At 40.1% G+C, this 19756-nt stretch overlaps 2 long non-coding RNA genes across 2 annotated transcripts; one reads left to right on the forward strand and one right to left on the reverse strand.

Annotated features, from left to right (window-relative positions):
- Positions 1 to 1432: 1432 nt before the first annotated feature.
- On the reverse strand, positions 1433 to 11771 carry LOC111923608 (uncharacterized). Its single transcript, XR_015275333.1, has 6 exons — positions 10733 to 11771; positions 5570 to 5688; positions 5268 to 5421; positions 5079 to 5166; positions 4692 to 4866; positions 1433 to 4382 (listed from the first exon to the last, which is right to left on the reverse strand). It is a non-coding gene; the product is annotated as an uncharacterized LOC111923608 (long non-coding RNA).
- Positions 11765 to 17796, forward strand: LOC147655800 (uncharacterized). The gene is made up of 2 exons (XR_015275346.1): positions 11765 to 12719; positions 15505 to 17796. It is a non-coding gene; the product is annotated as an uncharacterized LOC147655800 (long non-coding RNA).
- Positions 17797 to 19756: the final 1960 nt, after the last annotated feature.

Raw genomic sequence — 19756 nt, forward strand, 5'->3', positions numbered from 1 at the left:
CATGGGGAGGAGGAGATAAAACAAGAGCTTGTTTACTGTAGGCTGCACCAAAACAGTTTTTTTATAGGTTTCTCCAAATGAAATCAGTTATTGTAGGTGAGTCTAGTGGCTCCAGGTATGATTAAAATTGTCTGCACATCTCACAAAGCCCTGTTTACAGCCAATTACAATTTCTTCTGAATTCAGCTCCTAGAACTGTTTAGAGCCGTCTGGCTCTACAGGTACGTACACCTAAGTACGTGTGGCTGTAATTTTCAGATAGAGCCTGAAAGGCTTGTTCAGGTCATAGGCATTTGGAGCAGAGATTTGGCCTTTGCAGTCAGGAAGGCTGGGGGAAGGAGGGAGAAGTGGTCTTGCTGAAAGAGCTCTTTTTTACACTCCTTCAGCAAATGCAGCCATAGGTCGCTCAGTCAGAGGGAGGCTCTTGAAGGTTTGTCACTCACAAATGTTCAACAGAAACCTTCACAGTTTTAGCAGCTCACCTCCCTAATGACTTGTCTTCCCTGAGCACACTTCAGTCCAAATTTAAGGTAACTTTTCCTCCTGTTTGGTTGTTACAAGGCTGGCTCTGTGGCAGGTTACACCTAATGTTGAGATCTGAACTGAGAGAGGGGCACAGCCTGGTTTTCAGCCAGCTTTCCCTGGCTAGCACTGTGGAGGAAAGGGGAAGCTGCTGCAGGGAAGGAACCTCACAAGAGTGGAAACTGGTCCTGGAGGTAGCAGGAGGAAGGATGAAAGTTTTAAATCGGAATCACAGATGGGGAGTACACTGATGATGAAGTAAAGTGCAAGGCAGAAGCTGGAAGGGACCACCAGACATTGGGAATACACACAGAGAACATGTGGTTGAACATGGCTGAGTTAACACAGGAGAAATGGAGATGCTGAAACAAGGAGAGGGGGAAAGGTGCTGGTCCAAGAAACAAGCTTTACATGGGGCTGATGTCTGTGGTCCTTTAATCTTGGATTTACTAAGGCCTATTTATATACTACTCTAATATATATATATACGAATAGAATAGAATAGAATAGAATAGAATAGAATAGAATAGAATAGAATAGAATAGAATAGAATATATACTACTTATATATAAGGTTGTAGGAGAAGATTAGGACTGGGTGGGAAGTTTACAGATTGGAGGTAAGGACTGGATCAATCAGAAGTACAGAACTTAAAGCTGAGGGCAAAGAGAAGATGTGGTATGGATAAATGGCCCCTGGAGTTTAAATTCTGCCTTGGAGTCTGTTTCACAGTCCCAGAACTCCTTGCATTCCGGGCAAACTTTGTATATATTTATGCGGAAGCTCCTGATTTCCCTGGTGGTCAATGTGACTCGTGATGTGAGAAAGTGCAGTGTTCAGAGCTCTAACTAAAGTCAATGGGGGCTGTGTTTTTCATATATGGAAAAAAAAAAAAATCACAAACATTAGGTGCTTAAAAGGATCAGATTTTAATATCTCACATTGGTTTCCAAGATTATTTTATTTCCCCCACCCTTTTTTTATCCACTCACCTCACAGGTTTTCTCAAAAAAATATTTGTGAAATACTCAAATTTTATACTGTTAAGTGCCAATAAACAAACATTTTGGGGAACAAAAAATTCTTCCTTCATTACAAAAGAATACAGCAAAGTCTGAAGCCCCATTAAACAACAAGTAGAACACAAATTATTGAACAGTTGTTAATTACATAATCAGGTCTTGTTCTGTGTACTGGCTGAAGCAAAGATACTCTGAAAATATAGTTTTGTATCATGCTAGTAGGAGCTGAGTCATCCATGGAAGTACCAGTTGGAAAAATATCATACATTTCTTCTCATGTGCTAGTAATAGTATAAATGCAAAGATTTAAAGCTTTCTTCACCTGTAGACCCCTGTAAACATTAGTGATGAGATGCAGATCCTTGAATAGTGACTAGACAACAGCTTGTTCTTTAGTTATTTCTGCTGCAGCCCTTTTAAGTCATCTGTGGAACCCTGGGGGTCTGCAGACCACATGTTTTAGACTGCTGTCTATAACTGTATAGCTCACAAAGGCAAAAAAAAAAAGCATTAAACCAAGAATAATTTTTTCAGTCTGTCCAGTAACATGCTCTGTGTCATAAGAAAGCGTATGAAACATTCAACACCCTTGCTGCTAGCAGTCATCCTGAAAGAAGGGAACAAGTTTGTTCTGATTATGCCATATCAGATGTTCTGCCTAAGACTTGTCTGCTGGTTTTCTTTTTTTTTCTCCCTCTCTAGTGCCACTGACAAATCTTGCATTTCTCTAGTTGACTATTGTTATCGTACTCAAGGCTGAGTTAAGATCCCAGTGCACCCCTGCCAATGCAGTCCAGCTCCTAACATGCATCATGGAGTGCTAAAATCCAGTTTTAAGGCTCCTATACTTGATGTTTCCATTTCACTGCAAACTGAGAATGATATTTGATTCTGCAAAAACAAATATTATGAAGGTGTTTCCCCTTAGAGTTTGCGAACTTCTGTCACTGACATGTAAGGAGCTGTAATTACAGCAGTGTTCCCTTCCATCCACCACAGCTGTCTCCAGCAATGTTCCCCCTCATTAGGAAACTATCCTATAATTTAAGATTAGAGCTCAAGCTTAAGGCAGTAATTGCCCCTTTCTGTCTGAGTCCTTATAGAATTTACCTCGTCAAGATGAGGCGTCTGTTGTGCTTAGACCTTTCCACCTTTCAGAAACAGGTCTTTACTTGAGTGAGCTTCATTTTGCTTTGCCTGGTTTGCTCCAGCAGTTCCCCCAGTGCAAATGCTATGAGAGCTGGCTGTAGATAGCCCCGACTTCAGGAAAGCCAAGCCTTTGATACTCTTGATAGTGTTAAAACCACTGGGGATTTTTTTCTCACCATCTGACATTCAGCTTTTTATTGCATGGGTGACCTGTGTCACTTTCCCATTAAGTTATTCTGGCTGTGAAAATTACGGTAGAAGAATTGAAAGTGATGTGAAACTATAGGTTTATTCTGTTCCCCATTCCAAATAGCTGCTAATTTCTGGAGTATGGAACAAGACACATTTATCTTTATTCATTACCCTTTAAAATGACATATATTTTAAAATTTTGTTAGTCCCATCTATGTGATATATAAGATCTTCCTGAGCTCATAATTTGTCACTGCTGCCTTTGTATGACTTGGTAATAAAAATCTTAGTAATGGATTCTGGGCTGGTGGCAAAGGATGTAGCTCCTTGCTTCTTTGTTTCTGCTTTTGGTCTTTTAAACCATGAGCTCTGGATGTTCTCCTCTGAAAAACTTGGTGTTTGCTAGCTGAATTATAACAACACACAGATAAAATAAATTTTCCAGAAAGCTCCTTTTAGCTATTTATTTATTTTTAATTCAATTTGCAAAACATAAAAAAGATGAATTCTGAGCTGCAATCACATTTAACAAAGGATTAAAAAAAGCAGACCAGCCCATAAGAGCTTTAGCAAACCACTAGCTGTTTCCTACATGCCAGGGCTCTTCGTCACATTTTTCAAAACTAGCAAAATGAATAAAAAGGGCTCAGTGTGGGTGGGCTTGGGACAGAGGTCTAACATGTGTGAACACGGGCTCAGAGTACTTAAACGGTTTTGTGCTTCAGCCTGTCTGCCTCTTGCCTCAGTGTCTGCATGGCAAAGGTGTGTGTGTGTATACACACACATGAGTACGTGTGCACATCTTGCTCCAGGTGTAACATCCACATATTGTAAAATTATACTGTGAGTAGCTACTCACTGCCTTCACTTTTCCTGATGTTTCCTGCTCCAGCTTTTTTCCTGAACCTCCAGCCTTAACTTACTTTTGCTTTACTGCCAGAACACGACTCAATGCAAGAGATAAATTTCAAAGTTGCACAGATAATTTATAATGATTCCTTTCCAATTACCCCCAGTTAGTGTGGATAAACATTTCCCCAGAAGACAAAACTCTAAACCACATTCTGCTATTCACACTGACTTTTTGGAGGGCCTGACTTTTACAAAGCGATCTGCTGCTTCATGGGAAGAAGAAAATTCCATTTCTGAAAATCAGGCCTTTGTTTTCAGAGAAACCCATACAGCTCGCATTTGCTGACTCTCTTCATGTGCTGCCAATGAGTGGGGATGGCCTGAGCCTGACTTTTCCTTCCTCATTATACGTGGTGTGTGTTTGCTTCTCTCGTGGGCTGTGTTTTCAGTGTGTTTGCTTAGTTTCTCACTGTCTGCCATACTGACTTCTTTATTCTTTCACTTCTGAGTTTGCTGCATATTTTATTTCTGTCTTGCATCTGCACTCTGCTTGCTTTGCTCAGCTGGATTTAGCATCCTGATTGTATGAGGATGTGCCTTTTTTGTCATTTTAACCTCTTCTGCCTTAATACTCTGTTGGAAAGACTGCAGAGGGCAAATAAAAATAATTAAAATTAAAATTACAACCCTAAAAAGTCCTACTGACAGCAAGAAGAAAATTTAAAAGCCAAAACACAGTGTTTTCAAGATTAAAATTATCAGGACAGACACAGAATTTTAAAAGATGCATAATTGCTTCCCACATACATGATCCAGATGTTACTCAATGAAAGAATCACATTTAAGCATAAAAGAATCTATTTATTGTATTGCATAATCATTGTATTTTTCAAGTTAAAGAAAAATATGAAAAAGCCAGGTTCAGTAATTTACAGCTTTCACAAGAATACAAACCTTTCTTAGCATGGTTTATGGCCATCGTGGAATATGATCCTCTCATCTGTGGTAAAAGTCTGCAAGGTTTATCATCAGTTCTCAACACAAATGAACTTCAGATCTGGCTGCTTTTCTGCAGAAGCTATCTGGGATCAATGGGGTCATGCTATATCTTCACTCCCTGCAGAAATATCTGAGAGAATCATATTGGTTATCTTCTTGTTTCACATCCTCTTGTGGAAAACTGGTTATCAACATTTGTGTCAATGGGGTGTCACTTGGTGAGATACCTCATATTTCTAAAGTGAAATATAGATTATCTCATAATCTGTAACTGAACATAACAATCATCCAACTATAGCCAAGCCTGGGAAAAGAGAACGTCAGAAGGAGATATGAAGCTACCTCAAAATAAGTTTGAAGAAAAGATGAGTAGAGCTGACAGATGGTACAGCACTTCAAGGAAATCACGACTTTCCTCTTCCATCAGTTGCTAAGGAGAGATTATATATAAGAAAGTATCAAGAATAACAGCAACCAGGTAATACTTAATTCTGGTAAGTGTTTGAACACCCGTGAAGCCATCTTACATACTTTTTGTCTTAATCCAACCTGCTTCTTGTGGCTGCAGAATCTATCCCTGTATCTATTTCGAAAACAGAAGATGGGAATGTTCTTTCTTTTGAAATGTCCAGAAATCTGTTCAGAAGCATTAACCAGTCCACTGTACAGCTATGCATCTCTTGAGCTGCAGAGGCAGATACATACAGCTCAGAACGTATCTCCCTGCAGCTTAGTGATTCCCCATACCGCTGTTTTAAACCAGAACAGTGATCTTTTTCTTTCTTGCTTTCTGCAGGACAGGGTTTAATCCCATTAATGACTGTACTTCCCACCTTACCACTCCAGGAATACTTGGCTCAAAGGGGATGATGTAATTGTCTTGACTGAAATGAAACTCAGATCAGTTGAGGAGACAGAGTGCGAACAACACACATTTGCTGCAGAAATTCATCTGGAAAAGAAAAAAAATGCAAATTATTGCTTGTTTTTTTTAAAGAAGGTGGCAAGGTGCATATTGTCTACTCAAGCTTTAACAGACTGGAGGGTAGAACTGAAAGTGTTGTAGGGAATGAGGCCATGTCTGGCTAGAGATCAGTCACCAGCAGTGCTCCTCAGGCTTAATCCTGGGGACAGTTCTGTTCAGTACATTTGTCAATTATTTGGGTGCAGGAGTTGAATGCACCATTAGCAAGTTTGCTAATGATACTGAACTGGGAGGTGTTGTTGACTGTTTTGAAGGACAAGTAGCCTTGAAGAGAGATATGGATAGACAGGAACATTTAGTTAGGATTAATGGGACGAAATTTAGCCACCTGAAATACCAGAGTCTGTAACTGGGAGAGAATACTACTGGGTAGAAGTATAAGCTAGGAGAGGAGTGGCTGGAGAGCAGCCCCACAGAAAGGGGCCTGGGGCTGCCAATTGACAGGAGGCTCAAGAGGACTCAGCAGCGTGTGCCCTGGCAGCCAAGAGGGCAAACCTCATCCTGGGATGCATCAAACACAACACAACTGACCAGCCAAGAGGGGTAATTATCCCACTGTATTGAGCTGGTGCAACCTAATTTTGAGTATAATAATGAGTGTAGTTCCAGGCACCAAAAATTAAAAAGGATGTGAAGATCCATGGATGCATCCAGAGGACACAAAAGATAGTGCAAGGGCAGGAACTCCTTTGAGTTGCTGATCTCTTCTCTTTGGCATCCAGTGATAGGACACATGGGAATCGTTCAAAGTTGGACCAGGAAAGGTTTAGTCTGGACATTGGGAAGCAGTTCTCTACCAAGAAGGTGGTCAAACACTGGAATAGGCTTTCTAGAGAGATGGTAGATGCACCACAGTTTTCAAGAGGCATTTATTTGGACAAAGCCCTTAATACCATGCTTTAGCTTGGTCAGCCCTAGGATGGTCAGGCAGTTGTACAAGATGATCACTTTAGGTCCCATCCAGCTGAACTATTCTATTATATCTTCTATATATTCTATATTCTATATCCAGTATTCTATAGTCTGTTCTAAACCTTCCTTCAACAGAAGGAGGAATATATTTCCTGCTAAATTATTTCCCTTGTCTCTTCTTTTAACTACCTTTTATCTACTCTTTTCTCAAAAGACAAAAGCTATTGGAGAGATATTCCAGCTGAGGATGAACTATCATAATTATTGGATGTAAGAGAAGCCATGTTCCAATATCTTCCACTTAAACAACATGCAGAACCCTAAAAAATGTCCCACTAGTTTTAGTAAAGCAGAATATTTTATGTGGTGGCCATACATAATCATGAAAATTGTGAGGGAATTCATACGACTTAATGAGGAGCACTCTTACTTGAGAACTGAGACCCACTAATGGAACAGGATCTGCAGGTGTACAGGATGGAGTCACTCACCATCTCAGAGAAGGAAATTTGTATTTAATGAAGGGCCTTCAGGGAAAGGAAAAGAAACAGGCTTGTACATTTTTGAAATGAAAAGCACCAAAGAGAGCCCAAAGCACCCTTAAGTGTTATTGGAAGAATCCCTTGGGCTGTAGTGTGGGTCAGGTTTGAGTGACTGGCAGCAAAATGTGCTGCAGATTAAGTGCACATGGTGGTGATATCCCAAATGGGAGGTAGAGAAAAAACAAGGGATTGGTAAAGCTAGTAAGGCAACAGGGCCAGTGGTGGTATCTGGGGGATATTCATAAATGTTATGGCTGGAAAGGAAGATGATGAGAGGTAAAGGCTGTAAAAGTGACTAGTATGATTTAAGACCAGTAGGAGAGGGACAAAACAGTCACTGAAAGGAAGTTTTTTTTCGGTCAGAGCAAAGCAGTAGGGGTGAGGATAGACAAATATCATTCAGGCTTGTTTCCCAGACCTTCCTCAGGTACATCTCTTATTCCACATAACGAAGACTTAAGAATCTCCTTAAGACTCCTCTTTTTTGGCTTGACTTTGACTTTAATGAACTAGCTTCCATGCTGGTGCTGTTCAGTGCTGCTCTTTCCCTTGTTTTTTGCTGTGTGGTCTGTAACTCTCAGTCAGACTGCAGGCTCCATAACAAATTATTATAATGATAAAGTATAAATCACAGATAAATACAGCACCTGTGCAGTACCTAAATTACAACTATGGTGTTCCATAAATAAGAAACTACCCAGGAGTGAAAATTACGAAAGGGTAAGATGCAGAACTTGAACCAGTTGTGCTGTAGCTCAGGTCAAATTAAAATGCGGTCAAGAATTTTAAAAAACATTACACTACACATTTTATCTAAAGCATTAAGTAGCACACAGAAAACCTCTTCACTTGGATAAAAGCAATGATGTATTTCTAACCCGAGAAATATCACAGACACAGTTGTCATCAGTGAAAATCAATGTGGACTCAAGTGAAAGAAAGGATAAAAAAATGACAATAGGAAGCCATTATAGGACACTGGGGGAGGATGGAAAAGCAGAACAGGAAATGTTTGTGTAGATAAAAGAATCCTGCAAAACAGCTACAACAAGAATCATAGGAATTTCGATCGTCATGTCACTGAGGGGAATTGCAATTAGGAAATATCAAATAAGTGTGAAAAGCTGAATACTAACATAGCTCTGAATTGTCTTTAGAAAGCTTGTGAAAACACTCTACATATAGAAGCAACAGCCTCAGAAAGCTCACATCCTGGCTTTTATCTCCAAATCCAAAATAGTACACATCTGAAAGAATCGGTTTATTGACCTTCTGGGTTATACTACTAGCTCTATTTTCTCAGGCCTTCTGCAGATGGTTGGGGGCTGGTATATCCACAGAGGATGTGGTTCATTTAACTTCTGGTGATTGAGTCTTGTCATGTTTGTGAAGGGCATGAACTAGAAATTGTTGGGAAGACAAATTTGCAAGCTATGAGATGGTTTAGTGGTTATACATTTTTCCTACCTGAGTTATCCTTAATTAAAGTTGGCATAAAAGGCAATTTCTGGAAACCTAGTAATTCCTGGAAGTCACAGTATACAATAAAAAAAAGCTTAGTTTAATCTGCATTAAAAAAAATATCGTGCAAAATCAATTCTTCTGCCAGCAGTACCATATTGGCTTCTGTGAGGTTTAAATTCTCTGATGCAAAATGCAGTTAAGAATGGGAGGCATTGGCAAAGCTTCTTTGTGTTGCAGTTGTAAGAAAGAGCAGTTAAGTGAAAATCACTTGATATTACTCTGGTGATGTTAAAGCATCTGGTAGCATTTGTTTTCTGTCCATCCCAAGCTTTTTTGCTTGCCTTCTACTCAGGTGTTTGTGCTGCACCACTGCAAGCTTTCCTTTGCCCAGGGTTTCCACCTGGTACTTCCAGTTGACATTTGAATACCCTTGATGCTTCCCTCATCCAAAACCAGTTTGTTCTGACCAGGGACCAGGTGGCAGTCCCCTCTGACACTGAACTTCAAGAGACTGGAGGAACATCATCTCATACTAACGGGACTGGACTCAGGAAATAAGAAGAGTTGCAAGAATAACCACTAAATATTCATGAGAGGTAATTCAAAACCTGTCCTGAGAAACTGAAGCTCTTGAAATTTTTTGCACTAGACTCAATTTTTGCAAAGATTCATCTGAACAAGCATCTGGTATGTTCCAATTCATAGCACATATGTCTGCCATTGTATCATTCTGCACAACAATAATCACAGTATTAGTATTTAGCTCTGACTTTATTCAGTATTGCTACTATAACACAGAATTTTCCTTGACATCTGAAAAAAAGGATAACATAATTTCACAGTATTTTATCTTTTCTGGCCTTTATTTGTTCTGGTGAAAGATGATCTAGCTCGATATCTCTCAAGACACAACTGTTGTGTCTGGAGTCATCCTTGTTTGTGTAACAGGGATAGCACTTGTGAGACTTGAAGGAGATTAAAATGAACATTTATTTTATAATGTGATTATAATGTGATTCACTAATGATGAAACTGTGGGAGAAAGTGCATAGTTAATTCTACTTTTCTCTGGCTTCATGTGCATTCCGGCCTGCAAAAGTTGCACAGAGAGTTTTTGAAGAGCAAACTCTTTTGCTTTTTGCTCTTTTCAAACCTTTTTGTAGGAAATTTTTGCTAGCAGCCTGCATAAATGCCTGCTTTATTTTAATGAGCACTTTCAGTAGTATCACACAACTGTTTTCATAATCTCAAAACTCTTATTTAAAGAGCTGTGACAATCAAGCCAATTATGCTCCCATGGACCAATTTTTTGTTATCTTTGGTCAGCTTCCACTAAAAACATATTTGTGTCTCCTTGCTGTCAGCTGAAATATTTTTTTGGAAATCAGTATTATTTATCTCTCTAATTACCCTTTAACTTGCTTTTGCTTATTTTTACAAATTTTCTTTTTTTCCCCTCTACTAGATTATTTGCTTTTTTAAGACTTACTACTTATTGTTTCTGCTGACCTTTGGATCCCTGAGCCTATGAGGCTCTGGGATATTTTTTCCTATTTAAAATATGAAAAGGGACATTTTAGTTTCCTTCTCTCTTTTTTTTTTTTTTTCCCCACAAATATTTTCTGCCAGTAATTCCCTTTCATATGACTGCTTGATTTAGTTTCCCCAACTCATAGAAATTCACGTTAAATAGGAATAGAAGAGATTCTTTTGGCAGCCCACCTGCCGAACTCTAGAAATGCCACTTCACATAGTTCATACTTTGGATGGTTGAGTGAGCTCCAGAGAATATAGATGTGAAGAAAAACCTGTGGACTGAAGCCTGTTAATCTGAGGAGAGGGGAAGGTATCCCATAGAGTGTTTCATCCCGATCATCACATATCTGTTTTATTCTGAGTGCTTCACACTGGCAAAGTCATCCATTCTCTTCACTGCTTCATTAGTTGGTCCCCGTGAGAACTCAGCCAGCAGGCACTAGTGGTGCCTGTGAATTCTGTGACACTGACACCCATCTATTAATAAGCACATTAAGATATGGCACACAGACAACCATATAGTTATTAGACAGCAATGACTTTAGACCTGTGCTTACCTGAGCATCCTTTAGGGCAGGAATCTGGCGGGAAAGGATGGCTCTGTTTCCACTTCATGGTCATCTTCCAAGCAAGACTATCCTAATTATATAACTGGGAAGTCCTAAAAGGATTTTGGTCCTTCATAACTGAAATTAAACTGCCAGTTTGCACTCAATCTTTGCATGGGAAACGTTAAAATTCACAGCAGATTTCCAGACGTCTGCTTCCCAACTGTTTTTAAAATCTAGGTCATTATATATAGGTGGCATCAGATAAGTCTCCATGGAAGTCTCAGAATATTTTAAACAGCAAACTGGGTCAGCCTTCTTTAAAGCTTGTAACCATCTAACACAAGTATTTGTATGTTTACAGTCCAAGAAAGGTTAAATATCTCCCTTGACCCCTCACTGAATACATTTTTATAACATTCCATGTTCTCGCAGCAATGTAAAGCAGCTTTTTCTAGATAAATTCCTCTGCTGTTTCAATCTATGTAATGTTTTTTGCCATCCAGTATGAAACCTATGGTAATATACATCCTGTCTTGTTCCAGTCCTTGGTCATTCATTTCCACATGCTGTGCAGTCATTCCTTGACTGCAAGCATTTTCCACAAGTTGAAAATTTGTTTCTTTGATTTTGTGATTATTATTGTCCTTATTATGTTGCGCCAGACTGGGACTGAAACAGCGATTCCAAAAGGTGCCATGCTCCCTGTGTGCAATTTTACACATGCTTGCAAACAATTTTCAGACTAGCAGGCAACACACATTACTTTAAGCAGTGCAGAGCAAAGGTGTGGGGTAGTGCAGTGCTGGAGGGGGCTACTAGATGCGTGCTGCTGGCAAGTAGCAAGGGGACTGATGGGAAGAAATGGTCACCAAGGCTGACAGTACCATCAGGAGGGAAGCACAGAGAACATCAGACCCAAGTGGTTCCAGTGCAGAAGGATGATGAATGAGGAAGACGTTGCAGGGTGAGAAAAGCAGTCACTGCTCTGACTTGGGCTTTCCAGAGGTAGAAGCTACTTTACCTGTGGAGCAAAATTCTGGGGATCCTGCCATCAATAGATGTGTCAGCTTGGGAACCTTTATCCTGGTTCCCAAGCTGACACATCTTTTATCCTGGCCCTTGTCCTGGATCAGGTCCACTGCTTAGGGCCGTACTCCAGTTACAGACAGGTCATGACTACACAGAAGCAGAGCCATGGAGGCCCCTAACAGTCATAAGACAGCACTACAAGCCAAAACCTGACGCATTTTCCCACTGCCAGCCCGAGTGCCTGAGTAACCAGCTGAAAGCCAGGCCAGCGTGAGAAGGTCCTCGCTAGCCTGAGTAAAATGCATGACATTTGGCAGCTCTATGGACTATTGAAACCCATGAAAACATTCCCAGTGCTTCCAGAGGACTTCAGATCCTGCCTACAGGACCTGCTTTCCTTGCTCCAGGAACTCAGATTACCGCCTTCTGGACATTAATCCACCTGCATCTGAAAGTGTTTACTATTTTTTCCTGAACTTTTTACATCTGCTGATAGTTTTGATGTATCTTCCCACAACTGCCAAAGAATAAACTTGTCTCTTTTTAAATTTCTTTCCATTGCAGCCAATATAATCTCCTTGTGCCCATTTCAAATTCTGCCACCACTGAGCTCTTCTGGCAACATGCTGGCTTGTGTTTTTAGGACAGAGGGGAAGAGGGTTTTGTGTGGTCATTTAATGCATGAGAAAACTCATTAATAGATTTTCTGGGTAACTGAAATGTTTTTTTTATCTGCAGAATAGAAGGAGCCTAACACTGCAAGCTTCCTCCTGCTGCCCTGGCAGTCTCCTACAATTCCAATTTTGTGTGACTGTTTCTTTGGAAGGGAAGAGTAGCTTGAACTCTGTGCTTATTCATTCTCTCTGCTGGGTCTAATCAATGAAGCAATTGTAATTTTTTGGTGATGTGAGTGTTGCCATGTTTTATGCTGACAGGAAGACCATCACTTGCACAATTGCACAAGGTGAGAATGAGAAGGAACCAGGACAGTGACTATGAATACACAACTGAAGAAACTCTCAGTCCACTTCTAAACAGTTGAAATAACTAGTTCCTTCACAGTGGAACATCAGTAACCTCTTGCTGTGAAATTATGGTGATGTCAAGAGCAGGTAATTAAGTTAAGCTGTATGAAACAGCAATGCACAGACAACCAGAGAGTTACAAAGATTTTGTGCAACTAACAAACACCTTCAAAAAAATAAATAGATGAACAATATTGTGTGCAAATTGAACCATTTGGAAACAATGAAGTGAAAAGGTCAGTGTGCACTGTCAGTGGCTCCTTGTATCCCTGGGGAAGGGCGCTCTCCTTCTTGGCCATGGCAATGCAGTGTTGCTCCCTGAAGGTGGCTAGAAGCAATAGAGCCATCTACTGACTGACAAAGTTAACCACAGCATCTTTGTGTGCTTCTCATTTAACTTGCCATTTCCATCCTAAAATTGTGGCCTATGGAGAACTGGTTTTCAGCAGAAGCTAATTACTGAAGCACACAGTTAACAGCTGATTAGCAACTTGCTGAGCCTCCCTATTACTCATCGCTGTGGCATCTGGTTAGGTACCTGTATTAAGAAGCGCTCCTAAGCATGTGCCATGTATTTTCCCAAGCATGAGATGGCATCACATCTCGTGGCTGAGAAGCAAGGTTGGTGTTTGCCAAACACTGATTACTTTGTAAGAAGGCAGAGAAACACTATGGACATCAACACAATGTTATAGGAGCAACCTGGCAAAATAAGGGGATGGGAATCTTTAACATGAGATTAGTTGACCTGGGAATTATTGAGGATCTTTAATTGTGTTTAGGAGTTGTTTGTAGGCTGTGTGCTGATGCAGGCGTTTGAAAATGGAGCTTGATATGTTTGATATGTGCTATGTGACCTGAGGGCTCGCACGTCCTAGGACCACGGAGTCTTTGCAGGAAGTCCTTGTCTTGCCAAAGACTCATTAAAGCAAACAAACATAGAATCTTTCAAGTTCATACAACTTATAATGACAGATGTGAAAATGGAGTGAAAGTGCATGAAATACTGATTTTTAAAGACCGTTTGTGTTATGGTAACACCTAGATCTTGGATAGATGTCAAGAAGCTCCCTCTTAGCAACTTTCTGTTGGTTAATAATCCTACAAGGTTCAGCAGGAACAATGTCTGTGCCAGCAAACTGAGAAAATACCTGGCATACTTGCTGCACAAGTAGCTGGCTGAACAGTCCAAAAGGCACTCAGGCAAATGTAGTCAAAGAGCAGACTGTAATATAAGAAGTCTGGCATTGCTATGAAATGAGTGTAGGGACCAAGACTGGCCAGAGCAATTGACTCTGCCCAAGAACGCTCACGACAGCTTGTAGAACCTGGTCTTCACAAATGGTGCATGGAGCCCCACAATCCCCCTTGGGTTTAGGAGGAGCTGTGTGACCTGCAGTGCTGCTGAGGAGGCTCTAAGTGCTCTGTTAGGCAGAAGACTGATTACATACACACAGGATTCCTTGCTAGAACTGGAGCATCCAGATATACACGGCTTAGACTTCTCTTTGAAGTGTCACTATGAGGAAATTGTGTCTTTCTTCCTCTTGCAACCACTTCAGCATGGCTTGAATTAAATTGTAACTAAATTTAATCCCTGTTGCTTATACAATTTATAGGCTGAATTCACTCTTTGCAATTTTTAGAAAAAGCAAAAGCCAAGGCATCCAGAACTGCAGGCAAAATATCTCTCCTAGGTTTTTATTGTATCTTGCCATTGTAAATGAGACATGACTATAGATTCTTAGAACACAGTGTAAAGCTACACATATATGAGTAACGAGCTTCTGAGACTTTAAACTGAGACTCAAGAGTCTTCTTATGATAGTCAAGAACTTGTAAAATCTGTCTTTAAATAAGAGTGTGATGTTTAGTGGAGAGAGATGTTATTATAAAATCTTTTAGCTGTAAGAACAGCATTTCAGACTGAGAAGGTTATATTTTGCAGAGTACAGATGTCAGGATGACACCTAAAAAGACAAACAAGAGTAGAAGAGCATTTGGAAACAAAATATTTGGAAGTAAAATCTAAACCAGCTTGTTTCCACTCAGAAATATATTAGAGTGTCATCACAACATACATGATACAATGGCTCAGACATAACAAATTATAAATATACAAAATATATGGATTCCCAGGACAACTGGATCTTGTTTCTGTAAATACCTGTGCACTGAAATGGATGCATGAAGTCTCCTGGGACTGCTCATGAGTAAAGTTATTAGTTAGTCTGTAAGTCTCCAGTCATGTGCAGTGACATCTGCAAACCTGTAAGACTGGAACTTCAAAAATGATAAATTGTTCTGAAGGATGATGGTTTCTTTTCCGTGGACTGGATAAAATTTAGCAAGCATTTGATAATTTTTGTTATAAATAATAACAAAGACATATAAAGACAAGAATGAGGTTTAAAGGTTTTCCTTGGCCCCTTCACAAAGGCACTTTCTCAGCATTTCATGCTCTCCCACCAGTTAATGAGTTGTGTGGCTATTTTCACCTGTGTAGCGCTGACACACAGAGTGTATGGCACAGGGGGAGAGAGAAATCCCGAGGGCATTGCTGCGAGGGATACTGCCAGGAGGTAATGGCTACAGCAGAGTTGCAAGCAGGGAGGAGCTGCCTTGCTAATTCCAAGCATTTTCATCACTGAGCCCGCCGTGCCTTGTTCTCATCCAGACAATGCTGCCATAATCACACGCCTAATTATATTCCTTGTCCCACAGGTGCCACAGAAAGAAGATGCTGGGCCATGCCATGCACGGAGCATGGTGAAGAAGGCTTGGAACTGGAAGTGCTGCACTGCTCTGTCCTTGTAATTCCCTTGTGCCATGTTCTGGGAACTGGGGAAGCACTCAGCAACAAATGGCCCTGTAGTGGTTAGTGGAGGAGCAATCCCTTCTTTCATGAAAAGCTGGGTATTCACCTACATATCTTAATTCTTTCCATGCATGTTCTTTCTTGCCCTCACCCTGTAAATTTTGTTGACACAGAAAAGCAGGAATTTGGTCTTATGTCTGGGATTTCTGGATAACTAGCAACCTGAGTGGATGTGCAGTAGTGCAGATCAAGTGATGCCTTGATGTCCTGATAACTGGCCAGCATACATACAAAGATCAACTGTGCTTGAAGTGAATAAAAATCCAAGGTATCTGGAGCATGTCACACTTACTGTGCAGGTGCCAGTTATCTGACAATGTGCCAGGAGATGCCTGCATCTCTTTTTTTTGCTTGTGTTATCCTGAGCTGAAATTAGAGATGCTGACAGAAACTTTGCACAAGAAAAGATAAAACAATTAAAAAATATCTGACAGAGCCCCTGTAATGTAAATCAGGAATCTTTTGGGTTTCAGAGGAACCTCTCCTTTGGGCATGAAAAATTCTGGCTATCATCAAGTCTCTTGTTTTTTTATTTCCTTAGGTTTTTAGCCCTGAACGCACTCAAAGAAAAAAATAAGACTATAGGAAGGAGTGATCTTTTCAGTGACAGTAAATTTTACATTGTCATTGATTCACATGAGTCCATTACTGCTTCCTGGAGGTAAAAGGGATGATGCTCTTACTGGCAGTGCTTCAACATAGCTTGTCTGCTATGGAGAATGAAGCAGGCACCTTTTCAGTCTGCACTTGGTCTATTCTTTGCTTGGGGACAAGTTACTCCTTTCCTGCCATGAACTAATCAAATGCTTCCTGACACTGCCCTCAAAACAGGGGCTTGGGAGTTTCTTTCGATAACAAGTTCCACAGACTAATTATACGCTGTTGTAAAAAGAACTATGAAAAAAAGAGTCACACTTTGTTTCTTCTTATTTTAATTAAGTATCACTTTGTTCTCAAATTATGAGAGATCCTTTCAGGTTTATTGCTTCTATGGTTATGGACCCAGAACTGCGGGGCAGCTTGGGCTGTGCCATGATGCACAAAGAAGCTCCAGTTCCCACAGAGAGTTATGCACCTCCCACATTTTATGCATATCCGTAAAACACGAGCAGCTCGTTGCTTGGTCTACAGCCAGGCGGTGTGGAGAATAGTCTTATAAACCTCAAAAGGAAGTCGAGCAAGTAGCAGAAAACAGGGAAATATTTAGAGTGAGAAACACTTTGTTAGGTCTCAGTGTCATTTTATCATATGCTACCCTATCAGCATCTTTGTGGGAGCTGTCTGCAATTTCTTTCATGTGGGCAGACTGATAGGTCTCTTGATGTTAATGGGGTGTCACATGAGTAAAGAATGCTACTGATGGAAGCAGAAGTTGGATCACAGTGCTGATGTCATTGGTAGCCTCCTGTCTGCAGTAAGGTCAGAGGCCTTTTGAAAGTTAAAAATCAATTGTATCAGTAGACTTTCCTGTATTTACCGCTTTGCAAGAGATCTTTCTTTGTAGAAATGCTGATTTGTCTCCAATTTTTCTTTGTAGTGCCTTAGAATTATTTGAAATTTAAAAAGGCAAGGAATTTGATAAATGCAAATAGTATTTTTTACAGAAATAAATGCTCTTCTAAAAAAACCCCAAGATAATAGCCAGTTTTGATAGATTTCCCATGGCCATTTTAGCAATACTTTAAATGTTTTAAATTAAGTATTTTAAATAATTTTTCCTTAGCATTCCGCAACAAAACAATTTGTTGACATTTTAACAATGGTTTTGATAATGATCATAATGCTTAAAATGGATGACAAGTTATTGAGAATATAGGTGTAATTTGAGCTCTTGCTTAGGAATAATAAATAGCAAACAAAAAAAATTCAAATAAAACCCAGTGCTAGATCTCCAAGTTAAAAGCCATTCTGTACAACCCTAGTCTGTCTGAGATCAAATCAGAGATCTGATTTGACACCATGTAACACAGAGGTCTAGCTATTAAATACTGCGGTTTTACAAGATAAAGAAGGGTCCATTCAAGTCCTATTCCAGAAATCTAGTGCTCACCTAAAACTTTTCTATCCCTGCAGCTGTTAACCTGGCATATTTGCTGTTAATTTTTCCTTGAAAACAATAAAATACCAGAACATTATTTTACCTGTCTCTTTTGGAGTAGCTGGCATGTAAGAAGGAAAATGCACAGGTAACTGCTATTCCTCTTCAATCATGGAGATGCCACCAGGACAAAAATGTTTGTAGATGAATCCCATTTTCATTTAACCAGTTCAAGAAGTTATGCCTCTGATATGTCTCCAACTGGATCACCACTGCTAGCAACATTGCACACAGTAAAAAGTCTGTTCAGGAATTGCCAATAAAGCCATCTTCACAATCCTGGTAGAAACCAGATCTTGGTCTTGTAGGACTTTTTTCCAGAAGTCACTGTTGAAACTGCATAGCCCAGCTGAATGCATTAAAAGCCCATTTCCATGTTGCCAAATGTCTGCCAGCCACCTTTTGCAGACTTATGGGGCCTTAAATTGTCTCGTTCTTTACATGATTTGCAAGTGAAAACAAGTAATTCTATATTTCCCTCTTAGCCGGCTCCATTTGAATTCTCTGGTGGCTAGAAAATAGAAAGCTTATTAGCTTTCTTATCAGTGAATACCTTTGTAAAGTCTCTCTCTCTCTCTCTTAATAGCCTCATAGTTCTTGCAGCCTTCATGTAATATCTGACTGTTAGCCCTTGTGACTTTTGATGGAAATTGGCTACTGAGTTGAAAGATTAGAGGGAAGATCAACTGGTACATATAGGAAACATAACCACATAAGTCCTGACTACAAAACTGAGAAGCCCATTATTATATTTAAAAACATGCATTTCAGCTTGTTTGCTTACAAAAATATCAGAAATGCCACTGACAAGTCACATACTTCTTGTCAAAAGACGTGTAGTCAAACCTGTTTTTCAGTGTTGTTAATATGGCAGCAAAAAGGCTCACAGAGACATTTTTCCTGACGGAAATCCATTAGGGAAATTCCTATAGTACTGTGGATTACTGGGAATTGCAATATTTCTAGTACTGAGGAGATGATACACACTTCCAGAGTGAGAAAACTCATGTGAACATGACCTTTCCCTTAGTTTTCTTAAGGAATAAACCACTCTGACTGCATGTATACAACTGAAGGGAGCACAAACAGCACAAACCCACTCTTTCTTCCCTATCAATCAAGTTTTCCAAATCATTAACTGAAACGTAAATTCTGTGATTTATAAGAAAAAATCTTGGCAAGGACCAAAATACTGATTTTCTCAAAGTCATTTGTTCTGGAGAAGGAATGTGGGAATCCTTGTGATTGTTTCATGGTAAGGCAGAGTTTTTAAAAAGTCTTGGAGAAAACTGATGTGTCTGAGCATAGAGGTTCTCAAGTTCTTTCTGGTTGTCATCCCACATACAGGTCAGACATTTCACATGACCCCTACTATTAGTATAAATAACAGAAGAGGCTGAATTTGTTAGTTGCAACTCAGCTTGCAACTGCTGTGATTCTACTTCATGTTACAGAGCCTAAGCTGTGTCCTGCTGGCTTCTGCAGAGGAATGAAAGAAAGAAATGATCCAAATTTTTAGACTGTATACTACCTTATCAGGAGATAAATAAATTTATAAAAATAATTGGGAAAAAGAGATGGTATTTTACTGCCAATAACTTGAGATTTTGATCTATTCCAGCATAATGAATGGATATCAGCATGGACTAGAATCACAGAATCACTGAATTTTCTGAATTGGAAGCAACTCACAAGGATCATAGAATCCAACTCCTGGCCCTGGCACAGGACACCCCAAGAATCACACCCTGTGCCTGAGAACATTGTCCAAATTCTTCTTGAACTCTGTCAGGTTTGGTCCTGTGACCACTTCCTTGGCGAGCCTGTTCCACTGCCCAACCACCCTCTGGTAGTTCCCAACTTAAACCTCCCCTGGAACAGCTTCATTCTGTTCCTTCAGGCCCTGTCAGTGGTCACCACAGGGAAGAGATCAGTGCCTGCCCCTCTGCTTCCCCTTGTGAGGAAGCTGCTGGCTGAAATGAGGGCTCCCCTCACTCTCC

Source organism: Cyanistes caeruleus, chromosome 1 (genome assembly GCF_971803275.1).
Source record: "Cyanistes caeruleus chromosome 1, bCyaCae1.hap1.1, whole genome shotgun sequence".
Classification (NCBI taxonomy): domain Eukaryota; kingdom Metazoa; phylum Chordata; class Aves; order Passeriformes; family Paridae; genus Cyanistes; species Cyanistes caeruleus.